Here is a 12,321-nt window from a genome sequence, read left to right on the forward strand (position 1 = left end):
AATAAACAAATCAATGAAACACTACGTTTAACCCCTCTGTTAAAAAGAAATTGAAAAACCTTTATTTTTTCTTTCTTTCTATTTTTCACACTCTTAACAAAGGAGTTCATCAACAGGATGGAAAGGAAGCTCTCTTCTATGTTGCCATGGAAGGAGACCATCTGTGCAATGACAAAACACATTTGACTGTTCTTTGAAAGACATTGCCGGTTTTATTTTGTATAGCATACTCTGCTGACATTCCCAGTTGTGGCTATTTTACTTGAAGTAGCATTACCTTGAAAATTTTAAGAACACTGAAAGAAATAGTCCCTAGTTAAAAATGTATAAATGTAAAATTGTTAAGGATTGCCAGATGTCAACATTTCTCTTTGACGTGTATCTATAAAGAGAAAAGGTGGCTTCTGGTTTGGTAACCTCTTGGGAGTTCATTTTAGGAGGACTCATTGTTTGTATCTATAGACACACTGAGTGCAGTGGTTAAGTGCAGGGATGCTAGAGTCACTGTCTGGGTCTGGGTCCCAGATCTGCCTTTTACTAGCTGTGTGATCTTGGACAACAATGTGCAACAATGAACATCAATGTCCTAACCTACCTCCGCTCAACCTAGAAAATCATGGTTGAACAGAACACTCTAAATTACATAAATGGGCAAATATATCCTGCCAGGCTCTGCAACAGAATGTGTTTTGAGGTTGCAAACATCACTAAAACCCTTGACAATTTCTCTCTCTCTCTCTCTCTCTCCTCTCTGTCATCTCTACCTTTTCTACTAGTACTGATGTTCCTGTTTTCAGGTTGTATAGCTTCTGGTGTAATTCTTGTTTTACTGAAACAAGTGTTTACATGCTAACGTGGGTCCCCAGCTACTACAAAGCCTCACTTTGCAGATTCCCCATATGAGTTTCACACATGCTTAGAATCATGTTTGGTCAGCTTTCAGATCATCTCCCATCTATCCACACTGATGTCTGGGTCATAGGGAGAAGGCCTGGCATCCCTGTTTCTTTAATTCTGAGTATTTCCTCTTTCTCTTCTTATCCCTCTAACCTGTCTGGATCTCTGGCAGTTTGGCCACAGCTCTGTTTCAGAGACCCTTCTTTCTTTGAAAAGAACAGATTCCATTTGGGACTTAGAATGTGTATTAGTCAAGGCACTCTGGAGAAATGGAACTAATAGGAAATATATAGATACAAATATGAAGAGACTTATTATAAGGAATTGGCTCACGGAACTATAGCGGTTGAAAAGTCCCCGCAATCTGCCATCTGCAAGCTGGAGACCCAGGAAAGCCAGTGGTGTGGTTCAATCTGAATCCAAAGGCCTGAGAACCAGGGGAGCTGGTGGTATAGATTCCAGCTGGGTCTGAAGGCCTGAGAAGTAGAAGCATCAAGGGCAAGAGAAGATGGATGTCCCAGCTCAAGCAGCCAGGCAGGAAGGGCCAAATGCCTCCTTCCTCCACCTTTTTGTTCTACTCGGGCCCTCATGGATTGGGTGATGCCCACCCACACTGCGGAAGGCAAATGCCTTACTGAGTCCACTGATACAAATGCTAATTTCATCTGGAAACACACAGTCACATCCAGAAATAATGTTTAGCCAAATATCTGGGCATGCCATGATCCAAGCTGACACAGAAAATTACCATCACAGAATGGGATGACACGCTCCCCATCAGTTCCCCACAGGAAGCACCTCATGGTGTCTAGAGACACTGAGACATGAGGAAGGAGAGGGAATAAGGGCACTTTAGCCACAGCCCCTCAGCTAGAAAACAGCTCAGCTGGCTCTAAGTCTATTAAATTTGCTCTGTTGTTATCAACTAAGTGAGCAAGGGCTGGTGGTTTCAGTGTATATGTGAATGGCACTTTATTCAACTTATTTTTTGCTAAATTTTATACTAAAGTTATAGGTTAGCTTTGACATAATTGCAAAATTGTTTTCTGAGCTATTCTAGGAAGCTTAATTATGGAGCCCTAAAGGAAATCAAAACGTCTTCCTGCAACTGACAAAAATCTACTTGCAATTCAAATTCTCAGAAATAATACACACTTACACCACACACACGCTGCACAGGTGTACATTATAACATACAGAGTGTGCTCTACAGAGCCCATTATTGAGATTGGGTGCTGATCATCAGGCTCCTCCTTCCTGCTGTTTTGCTTTTGTTGTTTTTTTTTTTTTTGCGGTACACAGGCCTCTCACTTTTGTGGCCTCTCCCGTTGCGGAGCACAGGCTCCGGACGCGCAGGCTCAGCGGCCATGGCTCACGGGCCCAGCCACTCCGTGGCATGTGGGATCTTCCCGGACTGGGGCACAAACCCGTGTCCCCTGCATCGGCAGGCGGACTCCCAACCACTGCGCCACCAGGGAAGCCCCCTGCTGTGTTTTAAACAATTTGATACATACACACAGGCAACAGTTGGGAGGACCCCGCGTGCAGCAGAGTTAGGAGGGTGGGCTGAATCCGGCTTGCTCTTGCAACCAGTAGGCAGTGCAGCTGGAGAACCTCAGGCAGGAGGTGCCCTTCCTGTTGTGCTCACCACAGGGGAAAACGGAATGGGGAGGAGATAGACACCGGCCTGTTTTCTGATGCCGAGTTCCACTTCTGCATTGGCTTACTTCACAGCCTGATGGGCTCTCCCATCTTTCCAGGCAGAAAGTCACTCCTTCTTCCAAAGGCGGGGAGCTGGTGAAGAGGTGGAAAGAATTCTGAAGCTTCCTTATTCAGTACATCCTGGAGATGGTGGACATACCGGTGGAGAGGAAGGAAGCTCTTATTTTATACATGAACGTGAGTTCAAGGGTTCAAGGAGAGAAAAGTGCCTTCCTTCAAGATAGATCAAGCTAAGAGGCAAATTTAGTTTTGATATTTTATATAAACTACTGGAGAGTTGGCAAAAGCTGTAGACAGGTGTCTTTAAAGCAATCATGGCACAATAAAACCATATCTTAGGTTTTCATTTTACATCTAGACTGAACCATTCTATTTTAAATTGGGATTTTTAAAAAAATTCTGTCCGATTTGTTATGAACCACACACACACACACACACACACACACACACACACACACACGAATAGACAAAGTAATGGAAGGAAAGACACAAAAGCGTCTCTGGGAAATTAAATTATATATGGCACTTTTTTCCATTGTTTGGTTCAACTAGTTTTTTCTAAGGTTTCCAAAACATTACTTTTGTAATAGGAGAAAAAAATGTGTGTGTTTAAACAAAGAGTGTACTCTGGAGCATCGGAGCATAATCTGACCTAATACTGGAAAGAGGAAAAAATAAAATAAACCCATCACTGTCCTGGAAAAACCTTGGAGGCAAATGTAGGGCTGGGAAGGGCAAGAAGGTTAATGCCAACAAGATTAAGCAAGAAGAGCCCTTGAAACCCAGAGAATGACGGTGGAGCATTGTCACATGTCCTCACAAGACACGTGGAAGTACATCCAAAGGCTGTGAAAGAAATTAAATCAAGTAAGAGATAACAGCTAAATTAGTTCCGACATCTTGGTATGTTTACAAGTTGGGCTTTTATAGCCAGCAGACTTTCCACCCAAATTCTTACATCTCAATAACTTATCTAATCCTTTGTTTTCCCGTTACAGACATATTTTTAATTAAAAAAAAATAGAAATATGCATTTTAAATCTTATTTTTAAGGTGTGTTTTTATTATAAAATATAGAAATGTAGAAAGAAGGAATAAATTTTCCCTAGTCTAAACACAACCACTGTTAATATTTTGATATAATTTCTTCAGTTGAGGACGTTTTCTTCCTGCACCAGCACGAGTCCACATGCCTTATGTGGTGATGGGCAGGTAAAAGGAGAGAGCATAGAAGTTTAAAGATGAAGAACAGATCAGGCAAAAAAGATTTTCTTCTGGGTAGAAGCTACTGATACTTTTCTGCCTTCTATTTAATATCACTTTCATGACAAAGAGATAGTGGTCTTGGTTGATTTTTCCATGGCTGTTCCAAAGGATGGGAACATAGTGTAGTGCAAAGATAACGAGCTTAAGCTGCGGTCTCAGCCCTACCATTCCTGACTTTGTGTCCTTGAGAAGTTCCCTCAGACACTCTGAGCCTTGGTTTTCTTGTCTGTAAGAAGGAATTCATAATGCCTATTTCATACGGCAACTGAGAGAACTAAGTATGATAAGGCACTAAAATACTGGACACATAGTACTTCCATATATTTTTTTTAAAGATTATAAAAGAAATTTAGTATTGCTGGTAAATTCATCTTTCCACTTTAACTTCTTATGCTTAATTATGGTATTTTAAAACACTGTACTTGTATTCGATATCTAAAGAAAGAATTGCTGTTCTTAACATGGCTTAGCTGCCTTTCACTAGATTCCATATTGAAGCGAAAAAACCCTCTCTAAAATTCTGATCTATGCAAATACAACTCCAAACATCTAGGTTAGTAACTAAGGTGTCAGAAAATAGGGACTATTAAGCCAAGTTTCAGCTGCTCCTTTATTTCAAGAAAAAACCCCAGCATCGCTTAATTATAGTTTGAGGATGACTTTTTCCTACATGTTAACAAAATGAAGTTCCTCTTAGTAGTCGAGAGTAAAAAGGAATATTACGGGTACTCTAATTTATATTTATCTCCCCCTTTTAAATGTGTCCTCAAAACGGAGTGATGAATAAAGAGTATCAATAAGCCATTTAGAAAATAAAGTCGGGAAATTAAATTTTATTTTCATCTGAGAGAGTTCACTTTATAAACTCGTTCCAAGGAAAAAGCTCAAATATGATGAAATCAAATATCAGTTGTGAAAGCAATTATTTAGGTGTGGTGGGGCAGTAAGTGAAATATCCGAGCTTTAAGGAGCTGTGGTAGCTGGACTCTCTTCAGATTATCCAGAATCATTCAGGAGACACACTGTTTCTCATCATTTTCTTTATTCCTTAATTTTTTAAATTTCTGAATTGCCTGTCACCAAGGAAAGTCCCAGGGGTCCTCAAAAACTAACTAATACAGAATGCTTTTTTTAAGACCTGGGGGTGAGCAGCTGTAAGTAAACACAAGTGCTTAGCACAGTCAAAGATGCTGTGGCCAAATTAAAACTGTGATGAAAATTTAGAGAAATGAACCTTCATGACCTTGATATATACATGCCTTGGCTGAAACCCAAACTTTTCACAAATCCCAACGCTTACATCGCTAGTATTTATTCTACAGAGAGAAATTTTTTTAAGTTCTCCTTTCCGGGAAACATCACAACCTCCTGCCTGAGTTGATGGTAAAAGTCATTCAGCGATCTTACTAGGAGGCAGGAGCCCTGCAAAGCTGGGTCAGGAGCAGTGTAGCAGCCATGTCGGACGCTACTGCTTGACCGGCCATGTTTATCTCTGGATCCAACCTCTGGCAGTGTCTCTACACAGACGCCTGTTATCAGTAAGTAAAAAGTTTCTTCATGTCCACAGTTTGCTTCTATAATTCTGAGGACTTTTTAAAATTGATAATTATAGTTTAGAAAAGAACTTTCCAATATAATATGAAAATTATTCACCTTTAGAAAATCCTTCCTACCATAATATATCAAATCAAACTATTTTTTCCAGCTTTGAGATAGTATTGACATATATCATTTGTAAGTTTAAGGTGTACAAGGTGATAGTTTGATACATGTATATATCGCAAAGTGAGTACCACAATAAGGTTAGTTAACCCCTCCAGCACCTCATATAATTACCATTTTTTTGTGATGATTCACACTTAAGATCTGGTCTCTTAACAACTTTCAAGTATGTAGTACAGTATTGTTAATTACAGTCACCATGGTATATATTAGACTCCCAGAACTTATTCACCTTATACCTGGGAGTTTGTACCCTTTGACCAACATCTCCCCACTTCCCCCACCTTCCATCCCTGGCAACCACTATTCTACTCTGCCTCTATGAGTTTGGCTTTTTTAGGTTCCATATATAAGTGATAACATACAGTAGTTGTCTCTGTCTGACTTATCTCACTTAGCACAATGCCTTCAAGATCCATTCATGTTGTTGCAAATGGCAGAATTTCCTTTTTTAGAGCTGAATAGTATTCCATCGCCCTGTGTGCGTGCGTACGTGTGTGTGTGTGTGACATTTTCTTTATCCATTCATGCACTGATGGACACTTAGGTTGTTTCTACGTCTTACCTGTTTTGCATGATGCTGCAGTGAACGTGGAGGTGCAGATGTCTCTTTGACATAGTGATTTCATTTTCTGAGGACTTCTTGTTACTCTTCTTTAGCCTCTATCTTGTCTGGGCCTCTAGCACTCTTTGGATCCCTGAGGGAGATGGAAAGACTATCCTTCTCCCCCTAGGATTCTCTGAGAGCTGAGGGAACAGAATCCACAAAAGAGGCCCCAGAGTTGCTATGAAGTTTATCTTCAGAGTTTAGAACATTATCGCTAATTGTCTCCCCAGGGCCATCCCTGTGCCCCTCTGGAGGTGGCAAAAGCCTGCCTACAATATCGGAGGGCGCTGCTAGAACCTGCAGTGGTGCCAAGTGTCCCGACCGCCCATGACCCTTGAGACCTTTCTGCAGAGAATCTCATCAGAGACAGCCTCTCGTGTAGGGCTAACTGTGAGGAAGCGATCAGAATTCATTCACCCAACTACTTCTGGTAAATCGTGCCCTGAGGAATATGACACAGAGCCAAGAAGGGGAGGAGGTCTGGGAAGGTGTGGAACACAGCCTATCCTATGAGGAGAAAACTGTAACCATGAAAGGAAAGGGTGACCTCCCCAGTTAAAAATCCCCTATTTCCCGGAAGAGCCTCTTCCTCCCATGTTATTGGCCTTTGCTCACTGGATCCCTCAGCACAGCCTTCCAGGATTCCTTCTTTTCTACACATGAGCTAAATTCCTTTAAGCCAGCAACCGTCTCCTGGTTGGCTGCCTCTTTTCTCATATAATGTAATTCTTTCCGACGAAGATAGATTTGAGATGAAATTTTATAATGCTGCTATAATATTTTTCTTTCACTCTTCTTCACACTTGCAGTGACATTTGGGCCATTTTTGTCTCAGCATCACGCATGGGCTTGCCATCCATAACGCCAAGGGCAGCTATGAATGAACTGAGCATTAAATGCATTCGTATTTAACGCTATTCAGGCCATTAAGCATATTAGCTGGCCCATTACTTCATTTTCCTACAGATGTTTCAGTCATAGCGCCATGATCTCCAGTCATGAAGAAAATGCAAAGCCTTCCCAAGCAGAAGCTGATATAGATGTGGACAGGAGGTGAAGTTCACATGGGTCAAACTGGATCATTAATGGAACATTATGCAGGCCCCAGCCTGCCAGATGACACGGGTGAGCATGAGATGAAGGAAGGAGGACACTAACCTGAGCTCACTTTGCCACCCATCTATTTGCATACAGCTCATTAATTTGAAAACTAAAAAGGAAAAGAGAAATTGAAAATTTCAGTCTTGATCTGCCTCTTTTCTGCCCTTCAGGTGGCAGCTATAGAAGCAGAATAGCCCGAAGGTCTAGAGAAATGTAAGAGCTCCTTGATTTAAGTGTAAAAAAATGGACCAGCAAGATTTAAAGAAGCCAGAAGTAAAGAACCTCTAATTGAAGGAGTCCTTTCAGAACAAGCCTTGGAAACACTTCGCGTATTCTTTTAATTAATTAATTCTAAGGATGGTGCTGAAAATATGTCTACGTACCTCACGGCAGAAGGAAAAGCCTCCAGCTCTGCCTTCTGCCTCGATTTGTCTTCTCCTTGCTGAGATGTCTAGTTTACTCATCATAGGAAAAGCGCCAGGCTCGGTAGCTTTCCGGAAACAATGTGCCCAAATGCAAAAGAGGCATTCTATAGCAAAACCGGTGCCAGTGGAGCTGGGCAGGAATGTTTTAAAACTTTGCAAGTTACTGTTGGAGAAACTTAAACCTAATGTAAAATTTTAAACTGTAGCTTCAGGCTCAAAACTTCTGGTTCCCTGGTATTTCATGTGTAAAAGTGAGAAACACTTTCAGCTGTAGGTAACTGAAGACCTGTCCTTAACCATGATGACATTTATTGTTTGCTTAAGAGGGCAGTGGTCTCGATGTCGGTACAGTAGCCCAATACTGTCATTAGGGAACCAGACGCTTTCTGTACTTCCATGCTACCATTCTTAGTATATTGGCTTCTTGTCCTCACAACTGCTGTTTCATTATCACAACATGGCTACTGAAGCACTTGGTATTACATCTATAGTCAAAGCCAAAAGATGGAGGAAAGAGCAGTCCAGCAGCTGAGGTCCCACCAAAAACAACAGACCCTCTTCACTATATTACAAAGCCCTTAGTACAGAGACTGTGTCTATTTCATCTTTTTTATCCCCATCTTCCCTGGACAGATCTAATAAGGACACACAGTAAATGCTGAAAATGGTGGATTGAAAGAGAAAACCATGTAGAATACCCTAACCATGCTTGTCACCCACTATTTGTCAGTAACTATTTTTCCCCTTGGGTAACTCCTAGAATGCTCTGCCCAGTGCATCCACACTCTTATCAGCCCAGGACAAATAACCATAGAACATGCCATTTAAGGTGACTAGCAGGGCAATTATGGATCACACAGAGTGACCCTGATGAGCAGATCTGCTAAAAGGAAAGTACCTGCTAGAGCAAATTGTGTTTAAAAATAAAAATCATGAATTAACACAAAGCATAGCTGGCTTATTACCACAGCTCAGTGCTCAAGGTGATGTTCCTACTGCAAGGCATAACAAAAATATCTATTCTCAACTCAAATTGTTTTATCCTCAAAGTATTAAAAATAAACATGGCCAACCCTAAGCCAAACCATGAAAATGCATAAAAGTTATGCTCCCTTTCCCCATTTTTAGGCAGTTAGGTCAAAAGCTATGTACGCCTAAGTGGCTTTTGACATATACTGTCAAACCGCCTTCTGGAAAACTCTCTGTAAGCGCTGATAAGAACGTCCCTAAACAGAAAAGTTGTGTATTTATCAATTACTCCTGTGTTTGATGTCCTCACTTTTCTTCAATATGCTAAATTAGGAAGAGAGATCCAGAGAAGGGCCTGACTACAGTTGATAAATTCTTCTGGGGGCTTGTTGTGGGTAACTGTTATTTTTAGCTTATCCTCAGATATGGTCACTTAGGCAGAAAATCCTATAGAAACTACAAAAAAGCTACTAGAAATTATGAGATTAGCAAGGTTTCAGGATACAAAGTCACTATAGAAAAATCAATCATATATCCATATAGTAGCAATAACTGGAAATTGAAATTTTAAAAAACATCAGTTATAAAATACTTGGGGATAAATCTGACAAAAGATGTGCAAGACCTGTACACGGAAAGCTATAAAACATCACTGAGAAAAATAAATGAAGACATAAAAAATGGGGAGATACGTCATGCACATGCACACTGGAAGACTCAATACAGTTAAGATGTCAGTTCTCCATAAACTGATCCATAGTTTCAATGCCTCTTAATCAAAATTCCAGCAGACTTTTGTAGAAATTAGTAAGCTGGCTCTAAAATGTGCATGGAAAGACACAGGATCTAGAATTGCCAAAATCTTTTGCAAAAGAAGAACAAACTTGGACTGTTAACACTGCCTGATTTAAACAGTCATTAAAAAAGGAAGGTAATTAACACAGTGTAGGATTGCTGTAAATATAGACATAGAGATCAATCATATGTATCAGTGGAATAAAGTAGAAATTCCATAAGTAGGTCCAAAAATCTATGGCTGATTGGATTTTAGTATACTCATAGAGTTGTACAGTGATTCTAAGTTTAGAACATGTTTTTTACCCCTGAAAGAAACCCACACATATTAGCAGTCACTCCCATTTCCTCTCTTCCCCTAGCCCCTGGCAACTAATAAATTACTTTTTTCTCTATAGATTTGATTGTTCTTGACATTTCATATAAGTAGAATCAAACAATATGTGGCCATTCGTGTCTGACTTCTTTGACTTAACATAATGTTTTCAAGGCGCATCCACGTTGTAGCATGTATCCGTACTTTATTCCCCTTTACTGCTAAATAATATTCCATTGTACGATATGCCACAGTTTGTTTATTCATTCATCAGTTGATGGACATGTAGGTTATTTGCACTTTGGGCTATTGTTAAAAATGTTATGAACATTCATGTACAAATTTTTGTTTTACTTTCTTGTTGCTTTATACTTCAGAATGGAATTGATAGATCGTATGCTAACTCTATGCTAAAACGTCTGAGGAAATTCCAGGTGTTTTCCAAAGTTGCTGCACAATTTTACACTCATACCCATAATGACTGAGGGTCCCAATTTCTCCACATCGTCACCAACACATCTTACCATATATTTTTTAAATTATGGCCAACCTAACGGGTGCAAAGTGGCATCTAATTGTGTTTTTGATTTGTATTTCCTCATGACTAATGGCACTGAGCATTTTTTTCTTGTGCATATTGGCCATTTGAAAAATACCAGTTATTTCTGTGCCTATTGAGGTTTTTGCCTTTTATTATAGGACTACAGCATATTATATTTGATTTTCATATATTAGATCAATCTTGAATTCCTGGGAGAAATCCCACTTGGTAATTGTGCACAGTCCATTTCCTATGTGCTGGATTCAGTTTGATGACATTTTGCTGAGAATTTTTGCATCTGTATTAATAAGGAATAATGATCTGTAATAATTTCTCTTCTTTTCATGTCTCTATCTGGTTTTGGTATCAGGGTAATAGTGACCTCATAGAATAATTTAGAAAATATTTCTGCTTCTTCTATTTTTTGGAAGGGTTTATGAAGAATTGGTATTCATTCTTTAAATGTTTGGAAGAATTCACAGTGAAGCTATCTGAGACTGGGCTTTTCTTTATGGGCAGGTTTTAAATTATTAAATCAACCTCTTTACTTCTTAGAAGTATATTCTGATTTTCAGGGTTTTTTCTGGAGTCAGTTTCAGTAGTTTGTGTTTCTAGTTTATCCATTTCATCTGAGTTATTTAATTTGTTGCCATACAGTTTTCTTAAGGCCTGCCTCTCCCCTTGGGCAGAAACTCTGCACCACTGCACAGGAGCTGGGGTGCAGTTAATGGCCTCCTTATCCTGGAGGATCCATTGCTCTACTAATGGATGCTGGAGGGGGGAGGTAGTACCCTCTGGTCTTTTTGGCTGGCCTTTTCCTTGTGGAATCTCTGCCTCACGAGCGAGCTGGAGAGGAAGCGAAGGGGACTCCACTGTTCTCAGACTGCTGGTCCTGAAATAGTGTTTCCACCGGATGAGTAGAGTCTAGGAAGGGAGCCTCAGTCCTCTAGGCCACATAAGATAGGAACGGAGCTTCTGCAGCACAGGGCTGAGAGGAGATGAGAAATACCGGCAGCCTACCCCTCCCCGGGTGAAGCTATAGCCCTGTTCTGGGACACAGGAGGGAGAGGGAACCCCTATATAGTTCTCTGCCACAGCTGCCTGAAGCAGAGGACCCAGAGCAGTGTTTCCATAAGATGCAGCTTGGCGAGGGAAGGGGGGAAGGGCCGGTCATGGCTCAGATGCCAAAGACTCTTCCTCTTATCAAGATTTAGTAGATTTTCTTGAATGAATGTTTCTTCATTTGCTGTATACACTTGGGACAATTCCCAGAAAACTTTCTTCAGTAAAATGACTGTCATACTGAGAAAAGGGACCGTTCCACTTCTCACTTATGCCTTCTGAAAATCTGCTGCATGTCACCCCATTCCCCACCCAGTCAATTGATCTGATTTTTGGCAAAGGTATCAAAGGAATTTGATATGGGGGGATCATCTTTTCAATAAATAACACTGGAACAACTGGCTGTCCACATGCAAAAAAATTACCCTTGTTCCTTACCTCAAATCATATACAAAAATTAATTCAAAACGATTATAGACCTAAAAGGAAGAGCTACAACTATAAAGCTTTTAGAAGAAAACATATAAGACAATCACAGTAACCTCGGGTTAGGAAATGTTTTCTTAATCAGGACACTAAGAGCACAAGTATAAAAGAAAAAAACAGAAAAATTGGATTTCATAAAAGTTAAAAACAGTCTTCAAAAGACACTTAAGGAAGTGAAAAGGCAAGCCACAGACTGGGCAAAAATATTTTCAAATATTTTCTAATAAAGAATTTGTATTCAAAACATGTAAAGAACTCACACAGTACAATAATAAGACATGAAGCCCAAAAGGAAATGGGCAAAAGACTTGAACAAATATTTTACTAAATAAGATACACAGATGGCAAATAAACACATGAAAAAATGCTCTACATCCTTGGTCATTACGGAGATGTAAATCAAAACCACAAT

Source organism: Lagenorhynchus albirostris, chromosome 12 (genome assembly GCF_949774975.1).
Source record: "Lagenorhynchus albirostris chromosome 12, mLagAlb1.1, whole genome shotgun sequence".
Taxonomy (NCBI): Eukaryota; Metazoa; Chordata; class Mammalia; order Artiodactyla; family Delphinidae; genus Lagenorhynchus; species Lagenorhynchus albirostris.